At 35.9% G+C, this 12,962-nt stretch overlaps 1 protein-coding gene across 4 annotated transcripts in view; it reads right to left on the bottom strand.

The window, feature by feature from the left end:
- The window catches only part of NAALADL2 (N-acetylated alpha-linked acidic dipeptidase like 2), a 1,069,483-nt gene that overhangs the window by 827,220 nt on the left and 229,301 nt on the right, over nt 1-12,962 (bottom strand). The gene's annotated exons all lie outside the window — the stretch shown is intronic.

The raw sequence follows: 12,962 nt of genomic DNA, 5'->3' as shown, positions 1-12,962 counted from the left end.
ACACATTAACAAAATCACTTTAAAAAATTGTTAAGGGCAGAGGCAGAGAAGGTGTGTTTGATAAGTTGAAGGAAATAAAATCAGCATCTGGGCTGATTTACATTGCCAGAGTTAATTTTGAAAAGACAAATTCAGAGTAAGAATAGACAGAACAACTGGATGAAGTACAAACACTGTAGAAAGACCAAAAGCAAAATATGGTATACTACTTAGTGATAAGTTATCAGTACAATTGGAAAATTTTAAGGTTATCACAGAGGACCAAGATATTGCAAAGAATTAGGGACATGAACTGGCCTGACTCAGTGAACTTTAAATAAAAATCTGGGATGGCATAAATCCAAGAGGGAAGCCTTTTGCCAGGATAGAAGAGTTTGTTTCATAACCTTATCACAGGAGTGGCAGATGGAGGTTTTTCTCCCCTACACAGTTTTGGATGACAGTTTGTTGTGTCCTGCAGAGTGGTACTGGGGTAACTGGGCTAATTAACTGCAAGTGGTCTTAAGTCTGTATTACGTTACTCCCTGGTATAGAATGGTTTCAGATTAAGAGTATTTATATTTACATTTTCTGTATATTAGACTTGTCACCCCAGCTGGACTCTGAGATCTGCACTATGTTTCATGACTTTTCTGTTTGCCCCACTGTGGTGGATAAATAATAGGCACGCAAGTGACATTTGATTACCAGTTGCCTTAGGGCTAGCGGTTGACAACTGAACTCTAACGAAAAAAATATAAACAAGTATCAGATGAAACAGAGGGGCATGATGCACAAAATTATGGGTATGAAAGCTCCACTCCTGGCTAGCAGAGGCTCATATAATTAAAATTCCCCCAATTTTAAAGAAAGTGTAAATACAATTAAATACTAAATTTTACAAAATAAAAATTTCTATGCTGTCTAGAATTCTCATATGCCACCCTATAATCTAGGATTCATTCTTCCCCAGAGTTAATTCAGAAAGATGAGCATATACTGCATATCAGGCCATGGGATTGGCAATGAAGACAAAGATAAATGAGTCTCTCTTCAAAGACAAATGGGTTTCTATTTCCCAAGTAGGGTACAGTCCAATCAGAGATGAATATATAAATAAACAATTAAGCTGAATAAAAAATGCAAAGTGCCAAGGATCAAGAGTCAGGGGTGATTAATTTCTAGATGAGTATACAAAAGGCTTCACCAAGAAATTAACCTCTGAGGTGCTTTTACAAGAGAGGAATAGTTAAGGAGGGCAGACAAGGGGTGTGGGAGAAGGTCATTCAAGCAGTGGGAGCATCAACAACACACAAGGAATGAGAATGTATGATGCATGGCCCATCTGAGAAACCAAGAATGGTGTATTATGGCTGAGGATGAAGCACATGGGCCAGAGATGCTAAGAAAAAGCATAGAAAATGTGACCTTGCAAGTGACTTAATTTATCTGCAGTCAAGGGTCTTCATCTGTGAAATGGGAATGATAGTGTAAATCTCATAATGTTGTCATGAGGACTGAGACAGTGAATATAAAGCATCTACTGAGAGCTGGGTATGCCATATGGTTTAAAAGAGACTTTTCTGGTATTAGAATACGGAGAACTGTCATGTATTTTAAGTAGAAATTTAAAGAGTTTGATTAATTTGATCAATTTGGGACTAGGAGAGAAGGGGTAACATATGGAGTCGGCAATAATTATTCAGATAGGTTAAATGATGACTGATTAACTGGTAAAAGAAGAATCTAAATCACATTTGGTTTAAAGAAAATGGTTAGAAGAAAATACTAAGAGGACAGGGAAAGCCTCAAGGTAGTAAATCCATGATTCTAAAACCCTCATATTACAGAAGGGGAAACTCAGGTCCAAAAATTAACAACTCTGAGAAAGTGTTATTTGGGTACTTATTCCCAAGGGATTTATGATTTTATAAAAATGAGATAAAAGTTTGTGATAAATTAATGTTAAATACCCTGTAATCTAATTTATTTTAATGTACATTATAAACTGCAATTCCTTAGGACTAGACATTTATTTTCTTCTTCGGTTTAAACATCAATAAATCACTGCTATCTTCACATGATATGATATTTGCTTCTTTAACTGTTTAGTTCATGTATTATTGATTCATTTACTCAGACATTGTCCCAATGTGCTTTGCTGGATTTTTTCCTTCCATTTTAATGAAACGGAGTCTCTCTAAAGGCTTTTTAAAAAATTGAATTCTAGAGCATGGTTTAACCCAAGGAAGACTCGGCACATGGTGTTACTACAGAAATGTTAAATCTCCAATTCTGGCCTCTAATGTAAACACTCAACGTTATTTCTCTACAATTCATTTAAAAACCAACTGCAATGATGAGGCAGAGTTTTCATCTCTAGTGCAACAATAGGCATTTCATCACATGTACATCAGCAATTTAACGCTTTTCAAACATCAGACAGAGGCATCAACTAGAATGCAAAGCAGATACAGCTATTAACTCCTCACTATGATAGATATCTGCCTGACACCCTTACCACCACTTTTGCAGTCACTATGCGTTAATAAATTTTCACAAAATTCTATTTCTATCTTCCAGTAGAGCAGTCTCTGTATCAAGATGGAGCCACCTGATGCTACAAAATCCAAAATATTTCAGGAAAATTAACAAGGAAATGAGTAGATGATAACATATACAATGAAGTATGCTAACCATTTACTTGATAAAATCAATCATTTCCCTATATGTAATTATAGTATTTTATAATCCATTTCTTAAAATAATATTTTGTCTTAAAAACAGTATAGAATTTTTGGGTAAAATATCACATAAATCTCTGCCCTGACTGTTTTGTTTCACTTTGAAATATATAAAAATAAACTGAACACTTCAAAACAACTGAGTAATAATCTATCAGAGAAACTTAACTTTAATTCTATATTCAATCTTGAGTTAGAACAAATTATTTTGCGGGTACCACAAAGAATGTAGCTGTCTTTTAAAATTCATGACCTGTGAGATAAGTCAGTGATGAATCACTTTTATCAGAAATTTCACATTCCCAAATAAAATGAAAATTTATAAAGAGAAATCTTCAGTAAAATCAGTATATCTTAGATATGATCTTATTAGTATGTCATTCAAATTTCATAAATTTTCTATTACTGATACATATGGTGTATTTAATTTATATTGCCATATTACTTTGCCCCATGTTCATGATTAAAAAAATACATGTGATAGATTTTGTAATCTACCATGTTACTCTTTCTCCAAGAGAGACATACTTTGTTGTAGACAAGGACATAGAAACTTGTGGCATTTCTTCAAACAGAAATAGCTGTAACATCCATGCATTGATATTGTGCTGCTTGGTCTCTTTTTAATGAAAAACAATATTTATGAAAAGCAGAATATATTCTCCATGCTTTCAACATATCTTATTCACCAAAATATCTTTTTCATTAGATGGTTCCTTTCCCATGCAGGACCATAGTGAAGACCGAATTGTTTTTTAAAATTCAATATACTAAAACATTGATCTTTTATATGATATACTTATTCTCCTATAAGGAAAATAAAGCAGATACAAATTGAACTAAAAGGTCTTTTCTAGACTATGGCAGGGTTAGATCAATGAAAAATGAATGTATATCCATACTAAGCATATGATTAGTTTAAAAATTAAGTCATACTTCTGAATGCAATTTCTTTCACATATTTTTCTTGGTTAAAACTAGGTAGATTATATAGTAATAAAAGATGGACACAGAAATAGGCTGAAAATTTAATGTTTAAAATATAATCTCTGGCTGTTGCAGTCGCCACCTAACACAGTGGTTGGCAAATATTTTAGAGGATAAGTACATGCTAAATGATAGTTTGCTTAATAAGTTATACAATACAAATGCCACTTATAAACACAGTCACAGCACTATTACTTTCTTGCTTAGCAACCACAATGAGAGAATGTGTTATATGAATTCTATGACCATATAAATCTCTAGAAATGAATGAACTGGGTAGTCAGACTACCTAATTCAAATCCTACCTCTGCTCCATCATATAGGCCAGTTACTTTATGCTTAAGTTCCATATTGGTATAATAATAATAATATCACTGGGCATGTTAGAATTATTTGAAGGAGTAAATAAGATAAAATATTTAACATGCTTAGAACAGAGCAAAGCACATTATAAGGGATCCACTAACAGGGTCACTCTGTAAAAATTACATAGATTCTAAGAAAATAAAAATGTTTTGAGCTTACAATGTTAAAATACAGCTTTGATTAAACTAAACTGTCGCTGGAGGTATCGAGTTTCAAGAACAAGAAGCTGAGATAAGGAGAAATTGTGGGGTAGACCCAAGTGCTTTTGAGAAAGAGAAACATCATGTTAACCATCAACTATGGTTCAGATAAATAAGAGTTTAGCTAATGTTTGCATACAAGTTATTGTTATATTTGGCTTACATCCAACAGTTCTATACTTGTCATTACAAAGTTGAGTTTCTATCTTAGTCTATTTACAGAAAGAATAACAGAGCTTTTTCATAATGCTGAAAAGTTCAGTTTAATAGCTCCAAGAGGGAAGCGGACTTGGCCCTGTGGTTAGGGCATCCATCCACCACATCGGAGGTCCACGGTTTAAACCCCAGGCCTCCTTGACCCAGGTGGAGCTGGTCCATGCTCAGCACTGATGCACGCAAGGAGTGCTGTGCCACACAGGGGTGTCCCCCGCACAGGGGAGCCTCACGAACAAGGAGGGCACCCCGTAAGGAGAGCCGTCCAGCACGAAAGAAAGTGCAGCCTGCCCAGGAATGGGCACACATGGAGAGCTGATACACAAGATGACGCAACAAAAAGAAACACAGATTCCCATGCTGCCGACAACAGAAGCGGACAAAGAAAAGTATGCAGCAAATAGAGAGAACGGACAACTGGGGCTGGGGGAGAGGGGAGAGAAATAAATAAATAAATAAATCTTAAAAAAAAAAAAAAGTTCCAAGAACTAGTGATTCATAATACCGAGACCTTGACCATGAGTTACTTATGTTTGTTGTAGAAAACCATGTTGGTCAGAGGTGGTTGACTTGATCCACTGACTATGATGTTAATAATATTTTAATTAACTCAAAATAGTAAAGACGACTGTGGAGTTCTTCTTAGAATTAGGAACATATCTGTAGGCTTTCCTACTTGAAAAAAGTAAGTAAATAAATAGAAATGGCTCTAACAGGCTAATTTTAAAACATAAGGCAGAATCTCAAATTCCTATGACAGTTCCATGACTAAATCTTTACTGTTCAATGAGAAAAATATTCAATTAGTGCTTCCTGAAGCTCTGAATGTCAAATATTTGTGGTTCAAGCAGACTGATATGAGGCAAAGGCATTTCTTAGAAATATCAGTGCATGATCAAAAGGCATTCATTATGCACCTTCATGCAGTACCACTTTACCAGTATTCTGTATGCATACCCAGAGGAATTTTTAAATCGAAGTTTAAGAATATTCTTGATAGGCTTAAAACATTTGAAATTTTTTTTTTTAATATTAATTGTAAAAATAAAGTCCATGTTTGTGGAATGAATTTTTTGTTGTTGAAAGCTTTAATGGTCTCAACTTGAGAGCAGGCTAAAAGAAAAAACTATAAAAGCAGTAATTCAGAAGACTTTATTCCCTGGCTTAATTTTTCGTATAATGAGATTTTTTTCCCATCTGTGGTTTTGTGAAACGGCCTTGGCAATTGCTATACTGTCTGTAAATGCAGCCAGTATCCTTCATTTAATTGTAATTTTGTATGTCAACTGCATAAAGGAAATGGCAATCATTATTTATTGTTCATGCCTCACTAATTGAATAAACAGTGTACATAAAGTAAGGGGAAATATCTATGTTTTTTTTTCAGGGAAAAAAAACACAGTCATAGCTCACTCTTAAATACATTAGTGATATACTAAAGTTAGGCAGAGCAGATAATCAAGCAGACAAGTACAAAACTAAAACTTTACTATGAGGATTGAGTTGCATTGCTTACTAAATAACGTGTAAAAGGTATACTTATCAAAGGCCAAGTTAATGAGCTATAAATTGCAAACTGTAGTCAAAGGCATTTGCAGAAAAAATGATTTGATAAACATCCAGCTGGTTTATGTAAATTTGTTTTAGATAACTTGCATATGCACAGCCACCTGTCAGTTCCCTCGGTGAGCCATTCCTTCCTTGCATAGCCCTGCAAGTAACTATAATTTTTGTAAGGAGCCCTTACTGGATGGTTAGTTGGGTTCACCTGAATTCATGTATTTATGGTAAGGTTTTTCAATTTCAGAATGATATCATTCAATTTAGGATTCGATAAACAGAGGAATTAATTAAAATGAACCAAAAACAAAATGGAGTGCACTATGAAATTCCAAACAGGTAATTGAACACTTACCGCTGTTTAAAACATCTATCAAGTGAGCTCGAGTCTCAAGACACCATAAAACTCTCTTTCCTAGAAATGTATAAACTTTCCTACTATGTGCTCCTTCTTTTCTGGTCCCTTTTGTTGTCTGATTTCACCTAGATTTTAGAGTAGCCCTTTTTGCTTCCTCATCACTTTCATTGACAGTAGAGTCTCTAGAGGAATTTATTTACTTTTAGAGACTTTGTATCCTTTCCACCCTCAGAGTACTTAAAGTGACTATTAGAAATGTATGTACCTGAGATAAACGAAAACACAAAATCACAAAATAATGACCAGTGGAAGAGAAAACTTACTGATAAGCTGGGTAAAGAAAGCCACTGAATTGAGTTTTTAAATACACTTCTTAAATTTTTTAAAAGAGATACTTAGATTACATAAATGTTACATAAAAAATATAGGGGATTCCCATATTCCCCACTTCCTACCCCTCCCACATTTTCCCACATTAACCACATCCTTCACTGGTGTGGTACATTTATTACAATTAATGAACACATTTTGGAACATAAGCATGGATTATAAATTTACACTGTAGATTATACTCTGTCCTGCACAATTTTGTAAATTATAACAAGGTATAAAATGGCCTGTATCTGCCTTAGCAATGTAATTCAGATGATTCCCAAGTCCCAAAAATGCCCCCATATTACACCTATTTTTCCTTCCCCCTCCCCCTAGAACCTCCAGTTACTACTGCCTCTACATTAATGACAAGAATTCTTCCATTACTAGAATCACAATAAGTCTATAGAAGATTAACTGTAAGTCATCTCTAGTCTATTGCTCATCCCATAATCCTAAGGATTCTGGAATGATGATGCCCACTCTACCTCTAACTGAGAGGGGGCTTAGATCCCACGGGGTAGATGGCTGGGACTATCTTGCTTGCAGTTGCAGACTCTCTGTGTTCCTTGGGGTGGTGATTTTCCATTATCATCTCCTTGTTAGTTGTCCTGGGTGAGTCCAATGAACTGGAGAGTAGGTGTTACAACTCTGTTGAGATTCAGGGCCCAACTGGTACATGGACAGACCAAAGATTTAAGTCTCTTAGACATATACCTATCAACTCTAGTACTAACTATAGGTTCAAATAGAAGGGCAGAGGAGTCATGTGTAGGGAAACCACAACTGAGTCCAAGTCTTTCACACTGGGGAGCACAATTTCCAAAGTAAGGCCCACTGGCAGGGTGCCAAAATCCTGGGCTCCCTGCCCTGCCTAGAATGTCTGGATGTCTCCAGAGCCCACAGGGACCCGGCTATTTGAGGCAATATTTACTGTAGTAGTCAATGAGATCCTGCTTAGATGTGCATAATTCTAACCTCTGGATTACCTACTGACTCACTTGGAAGTCTCTTAGCCATATAAACTCATTTGTCTTTACCCTTTCCCCCTTTTGGCCATGGTTTTTTTTTTGTTTGTTTTTCTTTTCAATTGCATTGGTAGTTGGTGTTTAGTGGTTATCCTTCTGTGCCAGAGAGACTCATCCCTGGTAGTCATGTCCCATGTTGGGGGAAAGGTAATGCATTTATATGCTGAATTTGGCTTAGAAGGAGGCCACATTTGAGCAACAAGGAGGCTCTCAGGAGGTAACTCTTAGGCAACCTATAATACTAAGCTAAGTTTCAATTTCAAAAGTAAATGTTCATAGTACAGTCATCAATATCAAGGGTCTGTCAATGGACCATCCTCCTTCACCAGTCACTATCCTCACTGTATGGGATTCTTGCTGTCCCATAAGAGAATGTGGCAGAGCTCCCCAGGATGGGAATTTGATAGTCTTTTGGTTCTTGTATGAATCTCCACCCACCATGATAATGCCCCGTAAACACGGGAACACATTCATATGCCTTGTATGTATGCCCCAGGTGAACCTCCTCCCATGCATCCCCCATCACTGACACCCCACACCAATGATCCTTCCCTGCCACAGCTGTAACCCTTCTGTGATCCAAAACTCCTTCAAAAGTGAAGCCAACAAAATAACCAATACAATTAATAAGAAAATGAAATAATGATGGTTTTAAAAATAGCAAATATATATTTTTTTAAATTTGGAAAATATAAAATAAAAATTTTTTCACATTATGTCTGTCATCACTGTAAGATTCGTTGTCTTGTATGTACAGTGACATTTTCTTCTGTTTATTTCCCCAGTGTCTTATTTTTTCCATTTTGTTTTCAAAGCAGCTTTAAGTTACAGAACAGTCACGTACAGAATATAGGGGATTCCCATATACCCATCATGCTCCCCCTTTTATCCTCTCCCCTATTAACATTTTGCATGTGGATGGTACATATGTTACAATTGACATGCATTGCTATTATATTGCAATATTGAAGCATTGCTACTAACCATGGTCAGTGATTTACATTATGGTTTACATTTTGGACCATAACTTTCATAAATTTTGATGAAATTTAACATGGTCTGTATCTATCATTGCAAGATCATGTAGAACAATTCCACAGCCCCGAAAATACCTGATGTTCCATCTATTCTGTTCCTACCTCCCCCTCCCCTAGGGACCCACTGGCAACTATCAAGCTTCACTCCTTGAATGTAGCTCTGAGCGTCACTGCAGTGATGACCAAGAGGGGCCTTCTCGAGTTTCATCAGCTTTCCTCAGCTCTCATTAATTCATAAGACTGTCTTTCTTAGCTGAAGGGTTTTGTTAATAATTGTGTTTATTTTTTTTAAGTTATCTTTTTTTGCAGTTGCAGATTTCAATGTTGAGAAGATACTTCTCTCCATCTAGTCAGAAAAATCTGAGCCTCCTTTCCATTTTTTATACTTAGCTTTTGATACAGAGAGGTGATCTTTTTTAGGTAGTTTCCCCTGACAATAATATCTAAAATATTACATTGATAGATGATTTATTGAACCATTAAAAATGAGCTAAGACTTATTCTAAAATTAGGGCTTTATAAGTATTATATCATTTAATCAAATAATTCTATATGTCAAGTATTACCATTGTCTCCATTTTACAGACCAGGAATCTGAGGCTCAAAGTCATTCCCCTAAGTTTTCACAGCTAGTAAGTGGAAGAGTTTGGATATCAAACCCTGCCTGTCAAATTCCAAAACCTCCTCTTAAACATACAATATCTAGGCTCTCTAAAAGTCCACTGCATTGGTATGATGTTAACAAATTCAGAGATCTTACAGGCTGATTCACCCGCAGTTATACCCAGCAATCGACTCCAAGCTCAGGAGTCTCAAGGGCCATTCCATCTAACAGTCCTGCCAGGATCCTTAAATCTCTGGAGGTTGCTCTGATTACAGACCCTAAAAGATCTCTGTTGTTTGCTCTCCATAGAACCCTGGGAGGCAACTATGTTTCCTGGCACTGTAGTGTTGAATAAGGCAGAGTACATTGAAGAAAAGACCACCACCTCTATCCTATGGTCTCCTAATAACACTTTCAAAATTTCTCTTTTCTCCTGATACTGAGGGACAAAGAGCAAAGCAACTCTGCTTAGAACTTAAAAGCTACAGTTCACATTCAACCTGCTCCTGACCTGTTTCCAGCCATTAAAGCCCTTTGGCCTGCCCTGCCCCACTTCCTTCTATGTGTGGTTTACACTGACAGAAGAGGGCTTTAAGGGCATCAAGAGTTAAAACATCAATAGAATCACCACTTGGCTCTTTGAGAGCTGTCTGCCAGGAAAAGCCCCTTAGCTTGGCAGATACACTGCAATTTTTTCCCTCTTTTCAGCCAGTGTGAATGATCTTAAATTGCTGCATTTTGACTACAGCGTTTGGATTGCTAGTAACAGACAGATGAAACTTTTATCTACATGAGGCCGCCAAGTATACTATTTTTCACCTTTCAAAGGTACTTTATTGATTTACTTTTAAAATGTCTTACTCTTCAAAAAGTATCAACAGGTTTCTACAAACTGGAGGTGCTTTATTCTAAAATTCAAATTGGTATGTTTCTTAAATCGTAACACAGAAACACTGTTGGAAGCCCAAGGGTAAAATAACCCAGAACAGGAATCTACTGTGTCTAGAATCTGTATTTTTCATTTCCTGAAGTGGCTCTTTTCATGCTTGTTCTTTTAGGGCATTATTAGAAAAAAAGGGTTACTATATCATGATACTACATTTAACTGGTAGAAAAGGTGGAAGCGCTCAGGCAGCCAAGAGAAATGAACCAAATGAACCAAAACCAAAACCAAATCTCTACTGAGTAAATTCTAAAAATTGATTCCTTATTTAAATATCCAAGGGAAAGAGCCAAACATGAACATTTTAGTATTCAGCTTTTAACTGTTAGAGTACAAACTAAACAAAATTACACCTGGTGAATTAATGCAAAATACAGCAATGATAGAAATTCTTTCTAGACCAACTGCATGGGGTACTCCTTGTGAGACAAAGATCACATTGGTTGACTATATTAACTCAGTTAATCTTAGGGCTAAAAATTCTTTAAGTGAATAGTTAGGTTTTAATAATAGTAAGAATATATTAATGCTAAGATAACCAAGAATTATAAAATTGTCATTACTAAGAAAATACAAAACTTAACTTTCAGTTGATACTGATTCAGAATAAAGAATGAACTTCTTTTCAAGAGTTATCTCAAGCGGCATTTGAAGAGACAAAAGCAAATTGCCCATGATTTTGTGAATTACTCCTTATTTTTGAAATGGCATGTCCATAAATATACATATATCTATAGCTAAACAAAGATACATTTTAATAGTATTTTCTTCTATGCCTCCTACTAATCTGATAAAAAATGAGGCAGTAGATTTTTTTATTTAGACCTTTCTTTCTAGTGTTTCTACACAGACCGCCATCAGCTATTATGACTGACGAGTGTTTTTGCTCCAAATAGTCTGAGTAATTATAACGTGAACAATACCCTCCAAACAGATTTTGTAAATCTCAATCATATATTTTAGCAACAAAATTGCTCTTCTGCTTTTTTTTTTTTTTAACCAGTAAAGGATTAGGGTCTATAATTGCCCCCCAAGTAACTTAAAACATTTGAGAGCCCAAACAGAAACAAAAGGATTTAGGGCAGGATAAAGAAATAGAAATGTTATGCTTTCTTCATAATTAGGAGCATGATTTTTCAGGAAGCATAAAATCAAAGTAAGATCAGAACAAAAATTGGAACATACATTACAACAAAGTGGCAAAGAATAGTTGACATTACCTGGCTAAACTGTGTTGGAAAGGACGGTACCAACAGGAAAATACAAGTATACAAAATTATGTAGCACTATGTGCCCTCTACTTATATTAATTCATTTAATCCTCAAAATTATCATGAAGTTGCTGCCATTACCATCCTCACCTTACAGGATATATAGTAGTTGAAGTAAGTTGTACTCAGTCACACAGAATTGGAACCCAGCAGTGTGATTCCAGAGTCCATGCTCTTAACCACTCTGCTACAATGACAGAAAACAATGGCCTGAAGCTGTATATTAAATTCCATCCAAAATGTAAACATAGAAGAACATCACTCAGTTCCCCCCACAATCAAGCCCTAATAAAATATTTTAGCAAGAACTTTTCTTGCAATCTCAACCCCTATGTAGTCTCCTCAGAATCTTTCAGGAGAAAGTAGGGGAAGGAAATGAATAAACTCACACATTCAGAAATAGATGTAGCCTCTTTAAACTCTGGCCTCACTCAACTGCTTGTGGCTTCTCCAAACACACTTCAGATCTACCTACATGGCTGCCTATGTTTGTGACTTTGTCTTTTCAGTTTACTTTCCCTTTTTGGTTCTGCCTCCAAGAATTGGGTCTTACTCATATTTCAATTTCCTACATTTTTATAATAATTCTTTGTGAATATAAATGTTTCTTGGACTAATCCATAATGTTGACAACTCCTGAATAATTCAGAAATACCCTCATATTTATATCTACACATGTACCTTAAGAACAATCATTTAGCATAAATGTGGCATATTCTTAAAGAAACAAATTGAATGGTAGTGCAGTATTTATTTTCTAAGTTATCTTAAGAACACTGCAATGAAGGCATAAGTGACTTTTACAGATGGAGGTGTTTTTGGAGCCCTGAGCAGCAAGAAGTCCAATGACTTGGTTGGAGAGACCATGTAGAGAGGCCTAGAGATGGAAAGAAGTGTCCACTGACCCCAACTTTCCAGCCATCCAAACCAAAGTACCAAATGTATGATCTCACTCCTTGGGGTGAGATCAGCCACTAGGCGAATGTGCCTGAGAGAAAAGCAGTCCACGACATGTGGAACAAATGAATAAGCTGGCTAAAACCTGTACATATTCCTGATCAAACAATGAGACATAATAAAATGGGGGTTGTTCCAAGCCACTAAATTTTGGGTTATTTTCTTATTCAGCAGTATTAAAACAGAACACAACTAAAGCCATTTTTCTCAAACGCAATTCTAATTGTGCCACTTGACTATCTAAAATCCAATGAGAGGTTTCATTCTGCACTAACAGGATTTTGTCCAGACTCCTTTCCAAAGCATTTAAGACCACTTATGACTTGGTCTAAACTTCGATCCT

The sequence above is a fragment of the Dasypus novemcinctus genome, chromosome 4, assembly GCF_030445035.2.
Source record: "Dasypus novemcinctus isolate mDasNov1 chromosome 4, mDasNov1.1.hap2, whole genome shotgun sequence".
NCBI classification, from domain to species: domain Eukaryota; kingdom Metazoa; phylum Chordata; class Mammalia; order Cingulata; family Dasypodidae; genus Dasypus; species Dasypus novemcinctus.
Note: the sequence above shows the minus strand (reverse complement) of the source record. Positions and strands in the feature narration are given on the sequence as shown.